Source organism: Lutra lutra, chromosome 11 (genome assembly GCF_902655055.1).
Source record: "Lutra lutra chromosome 11, mLutLut1.2, whole genome shotgun sequence".
In the NCBI taxonomy this organism is placed as follows: Eukaryota; Metazoa; Chordata; class Mammalia; order Carnivora; family Mustelidae; genus Lutra; species Lutra lutra.
Window position 1 is genome coordinate 8,662,999 of NC_062288.1, and position 26,357 is coordinate 8,689,355.

Sequence of the window (26,357 nt, forward strand, 5' to 3'; positions counted from 1 at the left end):
ACCCTCAGATTTATGTCAGAATAAAACTGACAAAACTGCCAGGTTCTTCTGAACCCCCAGTGACCTCAAAGAAGGGCAAAAGAAGCAAAAAAAAAAAAAAAAAAAAAAAAAGAGGCAAAAGAAGGGCAAAGAAGATGTGCTGTCTCACAACTTTGTATAAGTTGTAATAAAACAAAACCTGAGTTTTCTTACCTTTCTATAGGTAAGTACTAAAGCACTTCTAGAAATTCATTTTATGAGTTTGTTTACCAAACACATTTTGCAAGAACCAACTATACAAAAAGTTCCTTTGGAATTTGGTCCACAAATTCACTTAACAGTTTGGAAATTTAAAACCTGCAAGAAAATGGGGAAGTGGGTAATTCCTAATCCTAACATGTTGTAATGATTAAAGGGATATACACACATACTAAAAAGTTTCACTCATAGAAGGCACAAACTGTAAGGAGGATATGCTTTCCGAGTGAAAACCAAGAACTAGCTGATATCCTTCTTTGTTTTGTGAGCACCATAGATAAGAGAAAGTTAGGCCTGAATTCACTGTCTACTCCTATAGCCAAAAAAAACTGGGATAAAAAAAATTTAATTTCTCTTATTACATGCTTTCCAGCTTTTAATTGAGATGTAATTATGAAAGATCTAAAATTGTTTTAAAAAGGGGTGGTAACACAGCTATCAAAGCAATATTCAAGCATGATTTTGAGGATGCTTTCATGTTTACAGTTAGCCTTTTTTGTCAAAAATCTTCATAATTACATGAAAAACTTTATCAACAGATTTAGAGGCATCTATTCTCTTGACTTTCCTCATTTCTTCATATAAGTCAATAATCGGCTTTGTTGACTAAAACTAGGGCTGACTCCTTTTTTCGAAGCTCTCTGTTGTCATCACTTCTACCTCTTTCCCCTCTCAAAACGTATTTCAATACAGATTTCATCATTACAGTCAAAAAACAGAATGAAAGACATATCTGCCTTCCCATTCATGGTCTTCTTCTAACCTTGGAGGTTGTCTTGATTTCTTGGAATCTTATCAATTAAGAATTTATTCTTCTGAGCATTGGCAGCCATTGTCTGACCCATTTCCCTCTTAGCTGATGGTTATCTCAACTGGCACCATCTTTCCATCTTTAATGTACTTTTCAGTGAGCTCACTATACTGAGAATCTGGGTTCTTCCATTCATTATGAAGAAGTTCTCCTACTTACAAAGACGTATGTAGCCATATTTTAGATCACTGATTTACTGCACAGAAGATGTAACTCAGGAACAGCCAGATGCATTGGTCCAGAGCTCAGAGCTTCCATGCCTTCTCCAGGCAAGTATCTGCCCTTATATCTCCACACATTCACCACGCCCTGGTATTATTATTTCTTTATATGGGTTTAAATTACTATCTAATGTTCTTTTATTTCAGCTTGAAAAACTCCCTATATTATTTCTTATAAGCCAAATCTGAGACAAATCCTCTCAGTTTTTGTTTATCTGGGATTGTTTTATCTTCTATTTCATCTTTGAAGCACAGACTTGCTGGATATTAAATTTTTCATTGTTGGTCATTTTCTTTCAGCTCTTTAAATATGCCATCCTACTGTTTTTTTTTTTTCTTTTTTTTTTTCCTCCATGGCTTCTTCTTTAAAAAAATATATATTTTTTATTTATTTTTATGATAGAGAGAGCACAAGTAGGCAGATTCATAGACAGAGGGGCAGGCCGAGGGAGAAGAGAAGCAGGCTCCCAGCTGAACAGAAAGCCTGATGTGGGGTTTGATTCCAGGACTCTGCAATCATGACCTGGGTGGAAGTCACATGCTTAACCGACTGAGACACTAGGCACCCCTCCCTCCATGGGTTCTTATGATAAATAATCTGTTAATCCTACTACGGATCCTTGTATAGAAAGAGTCTCATTGTCCTTGCTGTTTTCAAGATTCTTTACTTGATTTTTGGCTTTTGATGGTTTTATTATGATGTGTCTAGAACTGAATCTCTTTGATTTTGTTCTACTTGGAAATATATTTTTAGTTTTTTTGTATGGGTAGAGTAATAGTGTTCATCACATTTGAGAACTTTTGGCCACTATTTCCTCAAGTATTCTTCCTCTATCGCCCTTCTGGAACTCCCACAATTTGTATGTGGATATGTTCAATGGTGCTTTGTATATTTCCAAGCTTTATTTTTTTTTTAATTTTTTTCTTCATTTTTTTATCTTCTGGTCTTCAGAGCAGATAATCTCAGTTAACCCTCCTTCACGTTCACCAACTCTTTTGCTATTCAGAAGAGACTGTATCTCATATATTGTACTCTTCAACTCCAGAATATTTGTTTGGTTTATTTTTACAATTTGCGTTTGTATTAGTATTCTCTATTAGTGAGATATCGTTCAGATACTCTCCATTCATTCTATAGCCATGGTTCTTTTAGTTATTTAGTTATTAAAACATGTTTAAAATAGCTAACTTACAATTCTTGCTAGTGAGTTCAATGTTTGAGTTACTTAGGGACCATATGCACTGACTTATTTTTTGTGTGTGTGTTGACCATACTTTCCTCCTTCTTTGCATATCTTATATATTTTTCTAAGTTGGACAAATCTGTAAATCAGATTCTCCTCTTCTCAGAGTTTATTGTCATTGCTATTGTTGCTTTTTTTTCATGTTGTTGTTATTGTAACTTGTTTATCTAGTGACTTTCTCATACTAATTCTGCAAAGTCTATACTCTTCGTCATGTATAGCCACTGGAGACTCTTCAGTTAGGTCAGTGATCAACTAATGATCAGATATTGATTTTCTTAGAATAATAGGACTCCCAATTTGTGCTGAAGGCTTGTGTGGCATGCATTCAATGCTCTGACAGACAGATTACAACACTGCCTTGTTCTTCACGTCCCAGTTGCACACAGCCTCCAGATCAGCCAGAGGAACAAGATTAGGACAGTCTCAGATTTCTTTTCAGCATGTGCCCAGTCCTGGGCATGAATGTTTTCTAGATTCCCAAGAATATGTCAAAACTTTTCAAAGCTCTTTATGTTTATCTCATGCCACAGCTTTTCCTTTTAAGTTTTTCAGTGAGTTTCTTGTTTGCCCCAGCTACATCACCACCTGAGGCAGCTGCAATGTTAAACCATCAACACTGATTTTTTTCCAAACATGCCATGAAAAAGAATTGAACAAACTCAAAATCACTTCTAATACAAATAAGCCTGGTGTGATGTATTTCAAGTAACTGCCAGATACATGAAGTAATAACAATTATTTGGGCGGTTGGGAAAGCTCCAAACCTATTCTTCTCTCTCCAACAGGTATTGGCTGCTGGTTTTCATGGCTACCATTATTACAAGACTGTTGGTTTGTAAGGCTCCCTTGGAGCTAGGGACAGCAGAAGAAGGAAAGGGCAATTTAACATTTCACAAAACTCAATCTTACTGAGATTCAGTTATTTTTCTTGAATAAATATTCTTTGGATTATTTCCAAGCTTTGGTTAATTTACAGAATTCTGTAAAAGTTAAATTTAATACTTTTTACCAGCGTTCTCATGCTTTTATGGAAGAGAAAATTTTCAGAGGTAACTAACCCTATTATTCTGGATGTGCTTTCCTATATATTGTTTTTCAATATCCGTAGTGGCTAATAAAGCTTCACTGAAACCAAAAACCTAAGACTCTAAATAATGGTCTTAGCTTAAAAATATCCTTTAAATCCAGTGATAATGCTACAGTTTATGTATTCTGCTCTCTATATATAATATAGATATGGTTATAAATTAGATATATATATTAGAAACAAGAGAGAGAAGAAGAGCAAGATATTTAAAGAAGTGACTCATACAGTTGTAGGGGCTGGTGGCAAGTCTGAATCTTGAGCAATCTGGCAGCCTGAGGATTCAGGTAGAAGTTGATTTCAGTCCTAAATTCAAAGACTGGAAACTCATGCAGAGTTTCTGCATGGCAGTCTGGAAGTAGAATTCTTTCTTCTCTGAGAAACCTCAGTCTTTGCTCTTAAAGCTTTTCGTTAATTAGATAAAGTCCAGCCATATTACGGAAAATAATCTCTTTCGGCTAAAGTAAAATGTTTTAAATGTTAGTCACATCTAAAAAATACTTCTCAGCAGCTTCTGGTGTTTGACCAAATACCACACTGAGACATAATATTAAATCATCACACTTGCACATAAAGGCGGAGTTGAAATGGGATTCAAGGCTGCTGCTTCTAGTGACTTCGGGGCCTTTTCTCCTGATCTCTTGGTTCTTCCCATCCATGTTTTGGTTTTATCTTTAGACAGGTAGATGCCGCAGTATTCCCAGAACCCTTTCATTTGTGCAGGACAAATCCTAAAGAAGAAAAACACAGCTTTTACGAGCTCTTACAAACAAACGAAAAAGAATGTGCTCAAACCCCTTTCAAATATCAACTAGCATCACTTTGGGCCAAATGTTCACATACTTATTTTAGAATTAATCTCTCTCTGGGAAGACAGAATTGACTCTCTTCTTACAAGGTCCATCCTTGTAGATGAGGCTAAGGCCAGTGTCTCTGAGTCCCACTGCATGGAAAAGAATAGACAACCGGACAAATTCCGGCTCCCTTGGAAATGTTGAAGGGGAATGGATACAAAGTAGAAAACTGCAATGTTCCTCATCCTCTACAAACCAAAACTGGTTCGAAAGACAACAGCAAAAACAGCAGCAGGAGCAGTCACAGGACAAAGTATAGACTGAAATAATTAAATAAGAATAGAAAAGCCTAACCAAACACTATAATAAATAAAACTAGGGCATGACTATATCTAGAATACTGTTAATTATTAAAGAATACTTTGAACAAATTATGCCAACATTTTATTTTTTATTATTTTGAAATTATTTTGTTATGAAAAGAATCTTTAGAAATTTACAAATTAAAAGTATTTATTTTTAAAAAGTATTTTTAAATAAGTAGAATGTTTAAGTAAAACAATGAAATAGAGAAATTAAATTGCTGTCACCCCTAATTTTTCACCAAAAAGATCTAGTTACAGATGTGATTTTATAAATAAGTTCTGTCAACCTCAAGAAAGATGAGGAAGAAATAATTGCAAGATGATTCAGAGAATTGAAAAGGAATGCAATTATCTATTTCATTTTATGAAGGTATTGTAACATCAATACCAAAATAAGACAAATAGAGACAAAAAATAGAAAAGTATGGCTCAATCTAATTTATAAGCATAGATGCAAAAATCCTTAAAAAAAAAAGATAGCAAATTTAAACGTGCAAAAAAAATTACTAGGCAAATTTGGCTTCAGGTGTGCAGACAGTATTTCAACATTATAAATCTATTCATGTGAATCATCCCATTAATGGATTTAATGGTTAAAATTCATTTTGAAAAAACATTATTAGGAGAATACAAGAAAATAGATAAAAAATAAAATTAACAAACATTAATGATGAAATAATCTGAGATATTTAATGCATACCAGTGATAAAAGTTCTGAGCAGAGGAAAAAAAGGTAAAAAATTCTAAGTGAAAAATACTTTTTACAAAAACCTAGAGTAAATTTCACACTTAGTATTCCATTTTAGAAGTATTCCAGTTAAATTCAGGTGGAAACCAGTCATAACCATTATAACACTTAGAGTTCTATTACCAAACAGAACCAGCTCCAAACTCTTCTTAAAAGGATAAAGACTGATTTTATTCAAAACTTTCAATATGGGAAAAGAGACCCCTGTACAGAACAGGGCTCAATTTTGAATACAGTAAGACAGCTGAGGATTTATAGTAGGAATGGGGGTGTGGTTCAGTGTATGGAAAATTACTAAAAAGAGGAGACATCAAATGTTGGAGGGGATTCTTGCTGAGGAGTGCCAGGATGACCAAGTAAGAGGAAGGAAGGTTAAGGAATTTGACTAGATATTGAGACTAATCACTTAAGAGGGAGGTAGATTCTATCTCAAGGAGCAGCAGTGTTCTTGCTAAAACTAAGCTGTGCGTGTTGGACAAGGACAGTGACCAAGGTCAACACCTTGTCAAAAACAACCTGACTGAAGTTTGGCCAAGGACAGCATCTTATCACCTTATTTTACTAAAAATTCAAGATAAGCAATGAAGTAAGAAAAAAAGTAACAAAGATTTGAAAATAAAAGCTAATTTTTCCTTGCTTTAAAATTTTACTTTATCTATCCAGAAAATCTAAAGGACTCTACAAATTGTAGAGCATGCTGATTTGCTGGATAAATTTAAAAAATGGGAATACCAATGGCATTGTAAAAGCAGTAGCCACTTAGGAAAATAAACATGCCTGTAAGATGTTTTACCTTTTCTATCAAAAAAGTCTATTTAGAAAAGTAATTTTGTGAAAAAAATGATAAAAACATTATTGAAATACATAAAAGATGAAGCAAAAAAATGAGAGAGCCCATTTCATGAATAAAGAAATACAATTTGATAAAATTATTAATAATAATAATAATTAAGGCAAAAAATAATTAAAGCCAACTTTTACTGAGCATCTTCCATATGTCAAGCACCTTTTCCAAGTACTTTACAAAATATACTTTATTTAATTCTTACATCATTCTGAAATTTCACAATGATCATGTTCATTTTAAAGGTATAAAACCAGGCAGGCAAAGGTTAACAATTACTTACTATCACAATGGAAGTAAGAAGCAGAAGTGGAATGAACACTATCTAATTATTCTTTTTATTTTTTTAAGATTTTATTTATTCATTTGACTGAGAGAGACACAGTGAGAGAGGGAACACAAGCAGGGAGAGTGGGAGAAGGAGAAGCAGGCTTCCTGCCAAGCAGGGAGCCCAATGAGGGGCTCGATCCCAGCACCCTGGGATCACGACCAGAGCCGAAGTTAGATGCTTAAAGACTGAGCCACCCATGTGCCCCAAATGAACACTACCTAATTTAAAAATCTAACATAGCTCCAATTTTAAAAAATCTAAAGGAAAAAGTAATTGTTGATGTATGTTTCTGTTACATAATTTGGTAAGTTTTTCTCTACCAAAAATTTTAATAAGAAGAAATGAAGCAAAGTATATTCTAAGTAATCAGAGGGTTAGTGGTAAAATACAACAGTGTTTGTTCACTCTTACTCATAGGTAGGGGGCAAAGTAAGATGTATTCACAAATGCACCTAGAGAAATAGTGTCATTTCAACATTTGTCAGACTAATATATATAAGGTAGGTGGATCCTTGATGAATTTTAGTAAGTGATCATGCTTTCTATTATAGATAATTCACCTGTCTATGATGTGATAGGTAAAACTGAGAAGTCAAGAGAAGAGGCAGAGAATGCAATTAGAAGGACACAGTAATTGTCCAAAGGAGAGATGATGCCCACTCAACAGTAAACATAAAGTGGGTGAGAACAGGACTGAGGAGGGAAGCATTAAAGAACTAAGAGAGCCCAGACATGGGGATGGTGGGAAGCCGAATGCCATTTATCTCGCTTTCGTGATTAGAGTTAGGATGAAATGGATCTATACATTGAGACAGGAGAACAGGGGGTGGAAAGGAAATTATTAAATATGCTTAAGCTTTTTATGGAAATCCAGAGTAACATTTCTGCATCTGAGTCCAAAACTCAGGAAGGATGTCGGGACAAAAGCAAAAGTCAGACAGCATTAAGTTAGGAAAAGGATGAGCTAAAGACAATGCTGAAGAATTTGATGTGTTATCCACAAAGGAGGAGGTGGAGGATTTTGTGGGAAAGGCAGAAAAGTGAGAACTTAAAGGGTAAGAATAACTATGAGAGAGGCTAATAATGGCATCAAGAGAATAGAGTTTCAACAAGTGAGTGGCCCATAGTATAAATAATAACTTAGTCAAACTTAGGAATAGTAAGATAAGAACAGCAAGACCCCATTGCACTTGGCAAGGTGTTGAGCATCAGATGATTTTGTCAGTTATTGCACTGCAAAGTGAATTATGGCAAATTTAGTGTCTTGAGTTATCAGGCAATGAGAGGTAGGAGGTCAATGAGCAGACTATGTCTGTATGAAGATTCGTTGAGAAACATAGAGATGGGGCAGTCAGAGGGAAGCAGCAGCAAGAAAGGAAGGTGGGATGAGGGAAATGGGATATTGTTATTGTTGTTAAACAATAAGATGTTTTCAATCTTAGAGGAAAGAGCTAAAAGAGGGAGAGTTTTAAAGAGAGACATAATTTACGAAGTCAGTTCTTAGAGGTTACTAAAGCTATGAGCAAAAGTGAAATCCAAGTTCATGTTCCGTCAGAGGTAGAGAGAACCATTTAGGAATAAAATGTAGTCTGTGAACTGGACCAGTATTCTTCAACGGCTGGTCTGCACACCAGCAACATGAGCAGTAGGTGGTCCACTGAATTAGAATCTCTACGTCTGGAAACCAGAAATCCACCTTGTAACAAGATCCCTGGGTGATTCCTCCGTATTTTAATTTTTTCATAATGTCATGAGAGATAGTTCACAAAGAGATGTAAAAAGCCTTTTTCAGATAAGATTTTTAAATCCATCATTATTATTATAATATCATATATAATCGAGGAACGAGAGCACAAGGAAAGTGAATAGGAATTTGAGAAGATGACCTTCCTGTCTTAGGCTTTCATCTAGGGAGGTAAACGTGAAATTAGTTTTCCTTTCACATAATGTACACTACCATTAGCTCTATTAATTGTATTTGCTAGTTCCAACTTGTATATTACATATTTATATATTCAAATGCATGGGATATATGTGTGCAATCTGATAAGAAAAAATTAGCTATCTTAGAAAGCCAACATTTCAAAATATTCCTACGAGCCATATTGTTGAGCAAAACTTTGAAAAATTAGATTAAAATGATCATAAATGAGGAATGATTTGCTATGAAATACAGCAAATATATGTAATATGTCATATGCATATGAAATAATATTTGTTGACCTGTTTCCCATTGGATTTGACTCTCTATGCAATGACAACCCAGTTTTAAGAAGAGTAACACAGACTGAGGAAGATTAGAGTTCCTGGCTCTTTATTAGCCTTTACATAACTTTTTGGCCCTTCCTTTATCATGCCTCTTCTGGAGAGTCCTCTGATCTCTTGAGATGCTCACTATCAAATTGCTGTGTTATCCAATGAAAATGGTTTTAAAAGGAGTCCCCCTTTAACCCAGAAAGAAGCACATATGCCAGTGAGATGATTTTTATTCTAATATAAGAATTAATTCCTAGACTAGAATTTTGGGAATACAAAAATTATGTAACTGTTTTCTTCTAAAACTTTACTGAAGTTTTAGTTTGAATCTTGATTTCTGCATAATAGCAAATTATAGTAAAAGAGTTTTTAGAGTTACTCCATGTTAATTCCATTATTAGGTATTTCTCATTTCTTGCTTTTCTTTTCTCCAAAAGACATCTCAGTTCTGGGAGTCCTGTGTAATAAGATTGAACCAAAGAATGCATCTGGTTGATGGTCGTCTTGTAATTTTACCTCACACAATGAACAATTGTGCCATGTACAGTTGTGCCTTCCGATCTTTGCCTAGCCCAGCTGCACTCATGAAGTAGCTAGTTCTTCTGCACCTGAGTTTCTGCTGACATTCAGGTGAACTCCATCTAATAAGCTTCTTGCTATTTTCTGTATCTTCTGGTCAAGACCACATTTTAGCATCAACTCTTTCTCTCAGCTAATTTTAGACTCTTCTCAGCAGCATGGTTGCCCACCCCATGTTAAGGTCACGGTCAAGAAAATCCAGGGTATCTCTAAAACACTATCCCTCAGATTTATTACTTGGTGTTGTAATTATCTGGAATGAAGAGTTAATTATCTCGACTCTGATTTCACCAAAAATGTCTGTTGGTTCTATCATCTACTGCAAACTTTAATAGGATAGGTGGCAGAAACAGGTCTCCCAGCAACCAACCACACGTCTGATTGTTCCAAGGGACACTCCCGCTCTTCTAATCAATCAGACAAGAAAGGGATGTTGTGGCTTTTCATCTACTCCTTTTCCACTATATTAAATACATAGGCTGAAATATGTGATAGTAGAGAGTTAGATAAATACCATATGATATAGTAATTCTACTACTGGGTATTTACACAAAAAAAAACAAAAACATCAATTTGAAAAGATAAATTCACCCTTATGTTTCTTGCAACATTATTTACAGTCATCAAGATACGGAAGTGACCCATGTGTCCATCAATAGATGAATGGATAAAGAAGATATATATCTTCTTTATCCATTCTATATTCTTCATCATACATATATATAATATCATATATATATATATATATTCCTTAGGATATTTTTCATCCATAAAAAAGAGCAAAATCTTGCCATTTGCAACAACATGGATGGATCTAGAGGAAATAATACTAAATAAAATAAATAAGGTAGAAAAAGACAAATACCATATGATTTCACTCATGTGTGAGATTTTAAAAAGAAACAAATGAACAAAGAAAAAGAGAGAAAAAAACTCAAAAATACAGAAAATAAAACGATGGTTACTAGAAGAAGGTGGGTCAGGAGATAGGTGAAATAGATACAGGGCATAAGAAGTATAAACTTGTAGTTACAAAATAAATAAGTCCTGAAGCTGAAAAGTACAATATAGGGAATATGATCAATAAGATAGTCATAATGTCATTTCATAACAGATGGTGACTATACTTATTTAATGGAGTTCTGAGTAATGTATAAAATTGTGGAATCATTATGTTGTTCACATGAAACTGTTTAATGGTGAGTCATAATATACTTCAATAAGCATTAAAAATAATTAAAATATATAGAAGGAGAAAAAAAGAAACTGAAATATGTGATAGTAGAGGATTAGAGAACTATATTTAGGAAATTTATGAAAATAAAATTTAGAACTATGACAACTCAGCCGTAAGTTTTGCTAGATAGAAAGTCTAAATTAAAGGTCAACTTTATTAGACTCAATACACCATAACATTTATCCTTGAAATTTAAATAGAATTTACTAATAAATCATTTACACATAAAGTTCTAAAATAATTTACAGTGGCCTTATTATAATGTAAGGTCTTAGAGGAAATACTTTACGGGAAAAAATATGTATTTCAAAACTAGAAGAAATTACAGTCAGAAGTTTATATCTATAATGAGTAAGTTTAGATTTAAGTGAAGTAAAATAACCATACATCAAATTTTTGCAAAAATTAAAGAGAAATGAATGAGCAGACAGATTTTAAATTAGACACTGGAAGGGCACCTGAGGGGCTCAGTCAGTTCAGCACCCAACTCTTGGTTTTACCTCAGGTCATGCTCTCAGAGTCATGAGATCCAGCCCCACAGTGGGTTCTGCCCTGGGCATGGAGCCTGTTCTCCAAGATTCCTTCTCACCCTTTGTCCCACCCCCTGCCACTTGCATAGGCATGCACTCTCAATAAATAATAAACAAACAAATAAATATTAGATATTAGAATAAAAATTAGTTTGAGAATAAGTAAGAATAAGCCATTCATTTTTGCATATGATAAGAGGTAAATCACCTTAACTTAAGTAAGAATAACAAGCCAGGACCAATTAGTTTCAAAAATGAGAAAACAAAATGTTCTTGCATATGATCTGGACCTTATTTAAAATATAATATCAAAGGGCACCTGGGTGGCTCAGTGGGTTAAAGCTTCTGCCTTCAGCTCAGGTCATGATCTCAGGGTCCTGGGATCGAGTCGTGCATCGGGCTCTCAGCTTGGCAGGGAGCCTGCTTCCTCCTCTCTCTCCGCCTGCCTCTCTGCCTACTTGTGATCTCTGTCTGCCAAATAAATAAATAAAATCTTTAATATGTACATATTAAAGATTTTATTAAAGACATTTTTAAATATGTTTTTAAATATTTTATTAAATACATATATATATAATATCAAAATAAATTTCTTTAACGTGTTTTGAGGTGTGATTGTAAAAGAATATGAGGAAATTTTTTGTTATATTTTGTGAGCCTATCACATATATCCAGATACATTTAATCTTGGGGATGATATCTTAAATAGGTGATGGGGAGAAAAGAGGTGATATACAATTTAACATGAAACCTTATGGATGATACCAGGATAAGCGTGAAGAGCAATAGGCAACCCTAAAATTAAAAAAAATAATAATAACATTTAATTTTCAAAACGGATTTTTTCATTCCACCTCAATAACTATAAAAATATATATGCTGAAAATAACATAATTTTGATTTTACAGTTACTAATAAAATGAAAGAGATTCTTGTATTCATTGATGGTAACTTAATACTAGTTCTAAATATTCCATAAGGACCCCAAATAGATTTTTTTGTTTCTGCATTAACTGCACAACTGTACTGAAACTGTTTTCAACCAAATATGTAACTAAGAAATGTTATAATAAGTAGTATCTTTGTAAATAATTGTAAAAGGATGTGATTTGGTTTCATTTAATTTGAAGTGAGTTTCCTAGGTACATACTTATTTAGAATTATGTTTCTTTGCTATATCAACCCTTTCATCGTTATAAAGTGCTCCTCTTTATTTTGAAATGATTATTTCTGATATTAGCACGCCAGCTTTTTTTATGCTAGAAGTTTACATGGTCTATATTTTTCAATCACTTAACTTTCACTTTCAGCCTGTATCCTCATGTATCAGGTCTTTCTCCTTTAAATAGAATTACTTAAGACTTGCTGGTTTTTTTTTTTTTTAAACCCAGATTGGCAATCTCTACCTTCTTTTTTTTTTTTAATCTCTACCTTCTTTTTTTCTTTTTTTTTAATTTTTTTATTTTTTTCAGCATAACAGTATTCATTATTTTTGCACCACACCCAGTGCTCCATGCAATCCGTGCCCTCTACAATACCCACCACCTGGTGCCCCCAACCTCCCACCCCCCACCCCTTCAAAATTCTCAGATCGTTTTTCAGAGTCCATAGTCTCTCATGGTTCACCTCCCCTTCCAATTTCCCTCAACTCCCTTCTCCTCTCCATCTCCCCTTGTCCTCCATGCTATTTGTTATGCTCCACAAATAAGTGAAACCCTATGATAATTGACTCTCTCTGCTTGACTTATTTCACTCAGCATAATCTCTTCCACTCCCGTCCATGTTGCTACAAAACTTGGGGATTCATCCTTTCTTTCTTTCTTTCTCTCTTTTTTTTTTACAGCTTTATAAACATATATTTTTATCCCCAGGGGTACAGGTCTGTGAATCGCCAGGTTTACACACTTCACAACACTCACCATAGCACATACCCTCCCCGATATCCATAACCCCACCCCCTCTCCCAACCCCCTCCCCCCATCAACCCTCAGTTTGTTTTGTGAGATTAAGAGTCACTTATGGTTTGTCTCCCTCCCAATCCCATCTTGTTTCATTTACTCTTCTCCTACCCCCTCGACCCCCCATGTTGCATCTCCTCTCCCTCATATCAGGGAGATCATATGATAGTTGTCTTTCTCCGATTGACTTATTTCGCTAAGCATGATACCCTCTAGTTCCATCCACGTCGTCGCAAATGGCAAGATTTCATTTCTTTTGATGGCTGCATAGTATTCCATTGTGTATATATACCACTTCTTCTTTATCCATTCGTCTGTAGATGGACATCTAGGTTCTTTCCATAGTTTGTCTATTGTAGACATTGCTGCCATAAACATTCGGGTGCACGTGCCCCTTCGGATCACTATGTTCGTATCTTTAGGGTAAATACCCAGCAGTGCAATTGCTGGGTCATAGGGTAGTTCTATTTTCAACATTTTGAGGAACCTCCATGCTGTTTTCCAGAGTGGTTGCACCAGCTTGCATTCCCACCAACAGTGTAGGAGGGTTCCCCTTTCTCCGCATCCTCGCCAGCATCTGTCATTTCCTGACTTGTTCATTTTAGCCATTCTGACTGGTGTGAGGTGATATCTCATGGTGGTTTTGATTTGTATTTCCCTGATGCCGAGTGATATGGAGCACTTTTTCATGTGTCTGTTGGCCATCTGGATGTCTTCTTTGCAGAAATGTCTGTTCATGTCCTCTGCCCATTTCTTGATTGGATTATTTGTTCTTTGGGTGTTGAGTTTGCTAAGTTCTTTATAGATTTTGGACACTAGCTCTTTATCTGATATGTCATTTGCAAATATCTTCTCCCATTCTGTCAGTTGTCTTTTGGTTTTGTTCACTGTTTCCTTTGCTGTGCAAAAGCTTTTGATCTTGATAAAATCCCAAAAGTTCATTTTTGCCCTTGCTTCCCTTGCCTTTGGTGATGTTCCTAGGAAGATGTTGCTGCGGCTGACGTCGAAGAGGTTGCTGCCTGTGTTCTCCTCGAGGATTTTGATGGATTCCTTTCTCACATTGAGATCCTTCATCCATTTTGAGTCTATTTTCGTGTGTGGTGTAAGGAAATGATCCAATTTCATTTTTCTGCATGTGGCTGTCCAATTTTCCCAACACCATTTATTGAAGAGGCTGTCTTTGTTCCATTGGACATTCTTTCCTGCTTTGTCGAAGATGAGTTGACCATAGAGTTGAGGGTCCATTTCTGGGCTCTCTATTCTGTTCCATTGATCTATGTGTCTGTTTTTGTGCCAGTACCATGCTGTCTTGATGATGACAGCTTTGTAATAGAGCTTGAAGTCCGGAATTGTAATGCCACCAACTTTGGCTTTCTTTTTCAATATTCCTTTGGCTATTCGAGGTCTTTTCTGGTTCCATATAAATTTTAGGATTATTTGTTCCATTTCTTTGAAAAAAATGGATGGTACTTTGATAGGAATTGCATTAAATGTGTAGATTGCTTTAGGTAGCATAGACATTTTCACAATATTTATTCTTCCAATCCAGGAACATGGAACATTTTTCCATTTCTTTGTGTCTTCCTCAATTTCTTTCATGAGTACTTTATAGTTTTCTGAGTATAGATTCTTAGTCTCTTTGGTTAGGTTTATTCCTAGGTATCTTATAGTTTTGGGTGCAATTGTAAATGGGATGGACTCCTTAATTTCTCTTTCTTCTGTCTTGTTGTTGGTGTAGAGAAATGCAACTGATTTCTGTGCATTGATTTTATATCCTGACACTTTACTGAATTCCTGTACAAGTTCTAGCAGTTTTGGAGTGGAGGGTTTTGGGTTTTCCACATAGAGTATCATATCATCTGCGAAGAGTGATAGTTTGAATTCTTCTTTGCCGATTTGGATGCCTTTAATTTCCTTTTGTTGTCTGATTGCTGAGGCTAGGACTTCTAGTACTATGTTGAATAGCAGTGGTGATAACGGACATCCCTGCCGTGTTCCTGACCTTAGCGGAAAAGCTTTCAGTTTTTCTCCATTGAGAATGATATTTGCAGTGGGTTTTTCATAGATGGCTTTGATAATATTGAGGTATGTGCCGTCTATCCCTACACTTTGAAGAGTTTTGATCAGGAAGGGATGCTGTACTTTGTCAAATGCTTTTTCAGCATCTATGGAGAGTATCATATGGTTCTTGTTCTTTCTTTTATTAATGTGTTGTATCACATTGATTGATTTGCGGATGTTGAACCAGCCTTGCAGCCCTGGAATAAATCCCACTTGGTCGTGGTGAATAATCCTTTTAACGTACTGTTGAATCCTATTGGCTAGAATTTTGGCGAGAATTTTTGCATCTGTGTTCATCAAGGATATTGGTCTGTAGTTCTCTTTTTTGTTGGGATCCTTGTCTGGTTTTGGGATCAAGGTGATGCTGGCCTCATAAAATGAGTTTGGAAGTTTTCCTTCTATTGCTATTTTTTGGAACAGTTTCAGGAGAATAGGAATTAGTTCTTCTTTAAATGTTTGGTAGAATTCCCCCGGGAAGCCGTCTGGCCCTGGGCTTTTGTTTGTTTGGAGATTTTTGATGACTGTTTCAATCTCCTTACTGGTTATGGGTCTGTTCAGGCTTTCTATTTCTTCCTGGTTCAGTTGTGGTAGTTTATATGTCTCTAGGAATGCATCCATTTCTTCCAGATTGTCAAATTTGTTGGCGTAGAGTTGCTCATAGTATGTTCTTATAATTGTCTGTATTTCTTTGGTGTTCGTTGTGATCTCTCCTCTTTCATTCATGATTTTATTTATTTGGGTCCTTTCTCTTTTCTTTTTGATAAGTCTGGCCAGGGGTTTATCAATCTTATTAATTCTTTCAAAGAACCAGCTCCTAGTTTCGTTGATTTGTTCTATTGTTTTTTTGGTTTCTATTTCATTGATTTCTGCTCTGATCTTTATGATTTCTCTTCTCCTGCTGGGTTTAGGGTTTCTTTCTTGTTCTTTCTCCAGCTCCTTTAGGTGTAGGGTTAGGTTGTGTACCTGAGATCTTTCTTGTTTCTTGAGAAAGGCCTGTACCGCTATATATTTTCCTATATTTGCCTTTGTTGTGTCCCACAAATTCTGAACCGTTGTGTTTTCATTATCATTTGTTTCCATAAATTTTTTCAATTTTTCTTTCATTTCCTGGTTGACCCATTCATTCTTTAGAAGGATGCTGTTTAGTCTCCATGTATTTGGGTTCTTTCCAAATTTCCTCTTGTGATTGAGTTCTAGCTTTAGAGCATTGTGGTCTGAAAATATGCAGGGAATGATCCCAATCTTTTGATACCGGTTGAGACTTGATTTAGGACCAAGAATGTGATCTATTCTGGAGAATGTTCCATGTGCACTAGAGAAGAATGTGTATTCTGTTGCTTTGGGATGAAATGTTCTGAATATATCTGTGATGTCCATCTGGTCCAGTGTGTCATTTAAGGCCTTGATTTCCTTGTTGATCTTTTGCTTGGATGATCTGTCCATTTCAGTGAGGGGAGTGTTAAAATCCCCTACTATTATTGTATTCTTGTCGATGTGTTTCTTTGATTTTGTTATTAATTGGTTTATATAGTTGGCTGCTCCCACGTTAGGGGCATAGATATTTAAAATTGTTAGATCTTCTTGTTGGACAGTTCCTTTGAGTATGATATAGTGTCCTTCCTCATCTCTTATTATAGTCTTTGGCTTAAAATCTAATTGATCTGATATAAGGATTGCCACTCCTGCTTTCTTCTGATGTCCATTAGCATGGTAAATTCTTTTCCACCCCCTCACTTTAAACCTGGAGGTGTCTTCGGGTGTAAGATGAGTTTCTTGTAGGCAACACATAGATGGGTTTTGTTTTTTTATCCATTCTGATACCCTGTGTCTTTTGATTGGGGCGTTTAGCCCATTAACATTCAGGGTAAGTATTGAGAGATATGAATTTAGTGCCATTGTATTGCCTGTAAGGTGACTGTTATTGTATATTGTCTCTGTTTCTTTCTGATCTACTACTTTTAGGGTCTCTCTTTGCTTAGAGGACCCCTTTCAATATTTCCTGTAGAGCTGTTTTGGTATTTGCAAATTCTTTCAGTTTTTGTTTGTCCTGGAAGCTTTTAATCTCTCCTTCTATTTTCAAAGATAGCCTAGCTGGATATAGTATTCTTGGCTGCATGTTTTTCTCATTTAGTACTCTGAATATATCATGCCAGCTCTTTCTGGCCTGCCAGGTCTCTGTGGATAAGTCTGCTGCCAATCTAATATTTTTACCATTGTACGTTACAGACTTCTTTTCCCGGGCTGCTTTCAGGATCTTTTCTTTGTCACTAAGACTTGTCAATTTCACTATTAGGTGACGGGGTGTAGACCTATTCTTATTGATTTTAAGGGGGGTTCTCTGAACCTCCTGGATTTTGATGCTTGTTCCCTTTGCCATATTGGGGAAATTCTCTCCAATAATTCTCTCCAATATACCTTCTGCTCCCCTCTCTGTTTCCTCTTCTTCTGGAATCCCAATTATTCTAATGTTGTTTCGTCTTATGCTGTCACTTATCTCTCGAATTCTCCCCTCATGGTCCAGTAGCTATTTGTCCCTCTTTTGCTCAGCTTCTTTATTCTCTGTCATTTGGTCTTCTATATCGCTAATTCTTTCTTCTGCCTCATTTATCCTAGCAGTGAGAGCCTCCATTTTTTATTGCACCTCATTAATAGCTTTTTTTATTTCAACTTGGTTAGATTTTAGTTCTTTTATTTCTCCAGAAAGGGCTTTTATATCTCCCAAGAGGGATGCTTTAATATCTTCCATGCCTTTTTCAAGCCCGGCTAGAACCTTGAGAATCATCATTCTGAACTCTATATCTGACATATTACCAATGTCTGTATTGATTAGGTCCCTAGCCTTTGGTACTGCCTCTTGTTCTTTTTTTTGTTGTGAATTTTTCCGCCTTGTCATTTTGTCCAGATAAGAGTTTATGAAGGAGCAAGTAAAATACTAAAAGGGTGGCAACAACCCCAGGAAAATATGCTTTAGCCAAATCAGAAGAGATCCTGAATTGTGAGGGGGGAGAAAGGGGATAAAAAGGGGCTCAGAAAGAAAGAAAAAAAAAACTATTAAAAAAAGAAAGCCGATAAAGAAATAAATATAAAAAGAGGAAAAAATATATATATATTAGATAAACTATTTAAAAAACGTTGAAAAAAAGAAAATGGTAAAAGTTAAAAAAAATTTAGCAGAAGAAGAGAAAAAGAAAAAAAAAATTGAAAAAGAAAAAAAAATTAAATTAACTGCAAGGCTAAAAAATCATGGGGAGAAAGCCATGATTTCCGTGCTTTGCTTTCTTCTCCTCTGGAATTCCGCCGTTCTCCTTGGTAGGTGAACTTGGTCCTGGCTGGGTTTCCCGTAGATCTTCTGGGGGAGGGGCCCGTTGTAGTGATTCTCCAGCGTCTTTGCCCCAAGCGGAGTTGCACCGCCCTTACCCGGGGCCGCGCTGAGTCATCCGCTCGGGTTCGCTTTCGGGAGCTTTTGTTCCCTGAGCGCTTTCCGTAGAGTCCGGAGGACGGGAATAAAGATGGCGGCCTCCCGGTCTCCGGCCCGGAGGAGCCGAGAGCCCGGGGCCCCACTCCTCAGTGCGCCCTCAGAGAACAGTGCCAAATGACTCTCGTCACCCTGGCCTCCGGCCGCGCTCCGAGCTGACCGAGCCTGCGACCGGTTCAAGGTTCAACCCTGAGCTGAGAGTCACTCCTCGGCTCTGTCTCTGCAGCCGGCTTCCCCGTTCTAATACCGGTAAGCTCTGCGACACTGAGACACCCCCGATCCTTCTGTGACCCTGCGGGACCTGAGGCCGCGCTTACCCCGCCTGGGCTTCACCCCAGTTAAGCCTCTGGAGCGATTCCCTCAGCGGAACAGACTTTTAAAAGTCCTGATTTTGCTCCGTTGCTCCGCCGCTCGCCGGGAGCCGGCCCCTCGCCCCGCGGTCTATCTTCCCGGCGCTTTGGATTCACTTCTCCGCCAGTCCTACCTTGCAGAAAGTGGTTGATTTTCTGTTTCTGGAATTGCTGTTCTTCTTCTCTTCAATCTCCCGTTGGATTTGTAGGTGTTTGCAATCTTTAGATAAGCTATTTAGCTGATCTCCCGCTACCCGAAGTAGTCTCAGCCTGCTACTTCTCCGCCATCTTGACTCCTCCCTAATCTCTACCTTCTTAATTAGACTTTTAATTGTTTTTTAGTTGTTTAGTCCAACTATATGTAATGCAATTATATATGTGGTTGAATTTGTGGTTTGTTTACCATTTATTTTATTTTCTCCTTTACAGCTTTGTTTTGATTATTCAAATGCTTATTTTCATATTCTTTTTATATACTCTATTACTTTTTAGCTGTATCACTTTGGGTTTTTTCTTTGCTTATGTATTAGTACTATAGAAATTGTACAACCACCCTTAAATTATCACAATCTGCTGTGAATTAATATCATATCACTCTTTGCAGACTGAATAAATCTTAAAATATTATAATTCCATTTATATGTCCTCCCATTATTTGTGCTACAATCATAGATGGTTTACTTCCAAGTAAACCATAGCACATATTTATAATTTTTGCTTAAAAATATCAATGGTTACCCTCTATTAAACAATGTTTGTATTAAAGTGATTGAATTTCTAACAAAAAATGATAATGGAAAATAAATATGTCAGCACCTATAGGATATATTAAAAGCATTGACCAGAGGAAATTTGATGGCACTATACACTTTTGCAAGTAAAGAAAAAAAGTAAATGAATATAAGTGAATTAAACTCCCAGCCCAAAAACCTAGAAAAGGAACAACAAAGTACACCAGAAAAAGGCACAAGATGGAAAATAGTAAAAGGGAAAACCAAAGTGACAGATAATAGAAAAAGAGTAAACCTGATAACGAATGAATCAAAATCCTGGTGTTTGAAAAGTATGATTAAATATATAGGTCACTGCCTAACCTGGTTAATTTCTAAAAATATCTTACCAAAGCACAAAAATACAAAATAAGAAATAAGCAAGAAGGGCAAATAACCATTGATACAGAAGAATATATATATATTTTTAGATCAAGACATTTTGAAGACTTCTATGCACATAAGTGTGAACATCACATTGGAAGGGATTTTTTTTTTTAATTTAAATTCAAGTTAGTTAACATGTAGTGTAGTATTTGTTTCAGGAACAAAATTTAGTGATTCATCACTTACACATACTATAACACCCAGTGTTCATCACAAATGCCCTCCTTAATGCTCATCACTGATTTAGCCCCTCCCTTATCCCCCTGCCCTCCAGCAACCCTCTGTTCTCTATCATTCAGGGTCTCTTATGGTTTGCCTCCCTCTCTGGGAAGGGAATAATTTCTTATTGAAATACAGACTAAGACAATTAACCCATTAGAGGTAGAAAGCCTAAAGAACTGATGTCTGGATGACATAGAAAATTTCACCATAGAACTACAGATGGTTTCACAGGCAATTTCTGCCAAATCTCTAAGGCTCCAACAGTTCTGATGCAGTTGTAGGTATTTTATTATTTTCTGACTTCTATTTGATCCTTTTTAGAGTTTTCATTTCTCTTATAAAATTCTGTATTTCTTCACCTATTCCTTCCTATATTTAAAAAAATTAATACTTATTTTAAAATCCTTTAATTTGCATTAATTCCGATGACTAGATACTCAGAATTTGCTTGTTTTCTTTCTGTTTATTTTATGTGTTTATTTTATTTCTGCTTATTTTCTTTCTATTTATTTTAATTTTTTTATTCCAGATTTTATTTAAAGATTTAAAAAGTGCAGAATGGAGTACATTTTTAAATTGTACTTATTGTGTTCACAGAAATCACAAGCCTTGTTCTGTAGCTGGCAGTTATGATAAGGAGTTGACTATTTTGATTCCTCCATGATTAATCTGATCTGAAACTGGCCACACTTTTATTGAGTACATTTAAACTGAACGAAGTCTTTAAACTCTATGCCAGCATCACCAAAAGGCTAAACTTTTGATCTTCTACGGTTTGAGCCGAGAGGGAATTGTTCCAGTTTCAGATAGTTTTTCTTCAACTTTGTATTCAGTTTTGTCAGGACCCCAGAATCCAAGCACATGGAGAATACACAACATTACATAAATTCTCTTTGATTTACTACTTCTTCACTACTGCTTCCTTGGTTACAGTCTGACAAGAGAGTGGCAGAGAAACATTGTGTTTAAGCTATTTATTTTCCCTTTTGGGGCGCTCTAGATATCAACCTATCCCTCTAGCTTATGCTGCCACTCAAAGCTTGATTTATGTCTTCTCTGTCCTGCAAATCTTCCAATCTCCAGTGGATGACAGACCCACTTTTCTGTATACCTAATCTATCGATGATGCCATGGTTCTCTGCTAACATGTGAAGGATTTGTACTTCTCTCTATTTAATCAACCAAAACTTTCTTGCACCCACAGTGTTTCAATAGTGTCATAAAAAATGTATGACTTGGGGCGCCTGGGTGGCTCAGTAGGTTAAAGCCTCTGCCTTCAGCTTCGGTCATGATCCCAGGGTCCTGGGATTGAGCCCCGCATTGGGCTCTCTGCTCAGCGGGGAGCCTGCTTCCCCCCTCTCTCTCTCTCTGCCTGCCTCTCTGCCTACTTGTGATTTCTGTCTGTCAAATAAATAAATAAAATCTTTAAAAAAATGTATGACTTTATTTTATCCATTAATCTTTCTTTCTCTTTTTGTTAAAAGTGACAATTATTAACATTTTATACATTCTAACTAGAAGTGAAAATAGCATCCTTAATTTTTAACTAAGGGCATAAAATGTCATTGTTATAATAAACATTATATATTTAAGCAATTTCCTTTACAGACCCATCTTACTTCTATGTAAGAGATGTTAATATCTTCCTCATTGTTGCTGGACTTTACCAAATAATCTGTCATTTAAAGGATTGATGTTGTATTAATTGATAGCACTCATGTCATGTCATTCCATGATTTGTCAAGTATTTTACTAAGATCTTTTATGACATAAATAAGTAAAATATTTGATGTTATCTCCCAAGGTTCTGTAAATCCATGTTGTACACCAATTATAACTGTGGTTTCCTCTGTTATAGAAACAATGACATTTGTTAAAGGAATTATTTTTCTATGAAATAATTTGTAAGGACTGTGTATACTAGCAACCCCATTGTATCCATCATAAATAATTACATTAAAATAACATTTCCTCTGTGAATTTTTCATTCCTTAGACAACTTATATATGCTATTAGTTAAATTTCATTTGTAACATAGGATGATTTCAATGAGTTGTAATAAAAATTTGTTGTACTATAGTCTGTTACATGGTTATTTGTAAAATGTTTTAACATCTCATTGATTCTTCTTAAAAACAGTATCATTGCTTGATTGGACAGAGATATAACTTCACTTGAATTTTTTATTAATGTATTAATAACCCTTTTCACATTTAGTAAGGTTAATTTTCCTCCAGTATTCCATGGCTTATCAGAGTTATTACTTCTTGCTATTTTTTACATAAAATTGATGCTTTTGTTTTGCTGATTAGAAGACTTTCAAACATTTCAAAGATAATATTCAATAGTTTCCCTCTGTGTGTCAGAAGCAAGATAAGCCTTTTCAAAAATTTTTGATAAATGTGGGCAAAATATTTACTTAATATTTTACTTAATATTTTAAATATTTTAAATACAAAATATTTACTTAATCTTGACAGTTTCCTTGCTTCATTAAAACCAATGTTTTGGCATAGGAAGAACTGTGGACAAAGATATAAAAATAAATTCAATTATTCATAGAATGTCAAACTTAAACTTTATGAAAGAAGTTTTCAAAAATATAGTAATATATAATCACAAATGTGACAACAAAAAATGAAGGCTAACACGGATCTCTTGAGTTGGTGGTTCAAATATGCAGTTATTGACACAATTTTCCAAAATAGTAAATTCCTAGAAAAGTTCCAAGCAAAAATATATCTCCCCAATAACATATCTATATGCAGACCTTGAAAATCCATTGTATAAGAAATGCTTCAAAATATCATTTATTGAGGGGCGCCTGGGTGGCTCAGTGGGTTAAGCCGCTGCCTTCGGCTCAGGTCATGATCTCAGAGTCCTGGGATCGAGCCCCGCATCGGGCTCTCTGCTCAGCAGGGAGCCTGCTTCCTCCTCTCTCTCTGCCTGCCTCTCTGCCTGCTTGTGATCTCTCTGTCAAATAAATAAATAAAATCTTTAAAAAAAATATCATTTATTGATAACAAAAATGGATAATCATGGGAGTTTTTACATACATGTATATTCTGGAGACATTTTACTGTTATGCAGGATGCATGAAAATTCTTCTATGGGAAATATTTTCTCAAATATCATGGGTCACCTAGAACCTCACATCCATACACTAAACCTATTTATACTTTTCAGTCACTGGGGCACTGAAGAATAGAGTAATTTCCAAATTTTACTGTAGAGACATGGCCACTTAGAGAATCAAAGCTTAAACAAATTCACAAAAACAGAAATGAGAAAAGTTAAATTTTTCAGTGTTAAAAAAAACTGGAAATTATTAAACAAAGGAATAATATTAGGTACTGTCCAGGACTAATAGCATGTTGAAGAGAAACCAGTTCATTTTTCCAGCAACGCATCTACCACAGACATGAGGAAAATCCATATAAAACACTTCCCTGTGAAAGCAAATGAATCATGCTGGGTTTTATGAAGGAGCTCGTAAAACATTTTCTCTATTTCTTCTGTGATAATTGAATTCTATTTCCCCTAGAATATATTTTGGATTTGTGTTTGTTTGGGTTTTAGCCTTAATAGAGGATTATTTTGTCTAAGTCAGCACAATTAAAACATCTCCAACAATACATAAAACTATACATAAAATATAGAAAAGATCCAAAATTTTTCCTTCATAAGACATGCCAGTATTTGTAAGAGAAAGTATTGTTCATGGGGCAAGAGAAAAACAATTTGGGCAATGACCTAATTAGTTAAGCATTACCATCCAAAGACCAGGTAAACCACAGTTTCAGTCAGAAAAGCAGTATTGCAAGAGTTCCTGTAAAGCAGAATGTATGTACTTCATTTTCCTCTCCCTGTCACATTTCATGCACAGCCTGACTATTCTTGATCATGATTCTCTGCCTTCTTTCACAGAAGAAAGATTATTTGTAGTGGTCCTAAAACAGTTGAGGAAATGCCTATCCCAATAGCCAATTTTAGCCATGAAAAATAACAGAAATGACAGTTAACACACAAAAAAAGAATGCATTGGGTTTCAGAAGTACCTCCCCTAATAATTTTTAAGACAGTTTACCATAAGTATTTCCAAAACCATCAGGCATTACAAAATATTGTACAATGCCCTGTGTATGGGAGTAAACACCTGTTTAGACCATCTGTCGAATTCTGTGCTGTAATTAGTTGTGTTCAACTCTTCCATCTCAGGAAGGTCAATAATCATCTGAATTCCTCTTTATCCACGGATCTCCTCAGCCTACTTGTAACAATGGAGTAAGAAACTGATGTATGGGTTAAGTCCCCTGGTTCTCCTGAAGTCTCCTCTAGTTTCAATTATGTTTCAACAATATGTTACTGTGAACTTACAGAAACAGTCTCTCAGCCATGAAAAACTCTCTCCCAAACTCTTTTTTGTTTAAAATTTTTAATTTAATTTAAATTAAATTTAAGACCAAGCAGAGGCACTTTCCAAAAACCAGAAATGAAGCCAAATCATGAAATCACTCAATGCTTATAGAAGACAGCTCTGATTGGGCGGTTGCGGGGGGTCATCTCAGATTGCCTTGGCAAAAACACAGGTCTTTGGCTGCTCTGGCTCTTTTTCCTCTTTCTCTGCCAGCCCACCAAGAGACCAAGGGGAAAGTGCTTTCACAGTTCTGGGTGGAGGATACCTGGCCAATTACCGGCATTTGAACAGAGCAGTTGCTTACAAAGCTGTGTTTTCCAAGGCGAAGTTTTCCCCACAGCGGTCACACTGAAATGGGTTAATTCCTGAACCCAGGAGCATGTGCTTTTTTTTTTTAGGTCCTGAATACCACTGTCTCTTACCCCACAAGCGGGGCACTGAAAAGCTCTGTCCGGACCATGCGAACTTGGTGGTTCATGCTGCGGGCAGAAGGAGCAACGCGGAGTTGGTAAGGATACTAAACATCTTCCAGTCGATCGTCACCATCTGCGTAGGCAAGGGCACTAGAAGTGCTTTGAAGTGTGGGTAACCCTTCAGGGACACCTCCATCCTCTGAGCCTTCGGGCAGTGCCCCTCCTGCTGCTCCGGGACAGGCTGGAGCGCTGGCGGGAGGGCACAAGGCTCACAACATCTCCCCTTCCCACTCCCCCAGGCACTGCACGGACCCTCGGACGCTCTCTCGTCCCTGCGCCAAGCGGGTGGACAGCCTGCAGCGTACCTGCGAGGTGGGAACTCTCCCACAATAGATTTAATAGTCCCCCCCCCCTTAATTTCTAAGAAAAAGGCCTTTTATTTAAAATTGATTATCATACTCTATGTTGGTCAGAGAATGTTCTTTGGATTATTTGCATCCTTTAGAATTCATTAAGGTTTTCTTTGCAGTCAAAACTAGGGTAATCGTTACCGTAAACTTAGAAAGGACAGATATTCTCTATTTGTATTGCAGCTTTGATACGTATTTATAAAACCTGCATTGTCCATTACGTTGTTTAGATCTCTATTCCTTGATCTGTATTGGACTGAGAGACGTGTTAATTTCTTGTATTGTTAATTCGATTCTATTCGTCCTAGCATGTGTAGCTCCGTATTCTCTCCGCGAAGAACGGTGTTGCAGGTAAGGTATGAGAGCGATAGTGACTAAGATAGTAATTGTCATAGTTTCGTTGTGAACTATACCTTTCAGCTTTATTTTTATTTATTTATTTTTTATTTGACAGAGATTACAAGTAGGCAGAGAAGCAGGCAGAGAGAGGAAGGGAAGCAGGCTCCCTGCTGAGCAGAGAGCCTGATGTGGGGCTCGATCCGAGGACCCTGAGATCATGACCTGAGCCGAAGACAGAGGCTTTAACCCACTGAGCCACCCAGGTGCCCCA

General features: G+C 36.2%; 1 pseudogene; it reads right to left on the minus strand.

Annotated features, from left to right (window-relative positions):
- Positions 1 to 723: 723 nt before the first annotated feature.
- LOC125081295 (UMP-CMP kinase-like) lies at positions 724 to 25,384 on the minus strand (annotated as a pseudogene).
- Between the last annotated feature and the right edge of the window lie 973 nt (positions 25,385 to 26,357).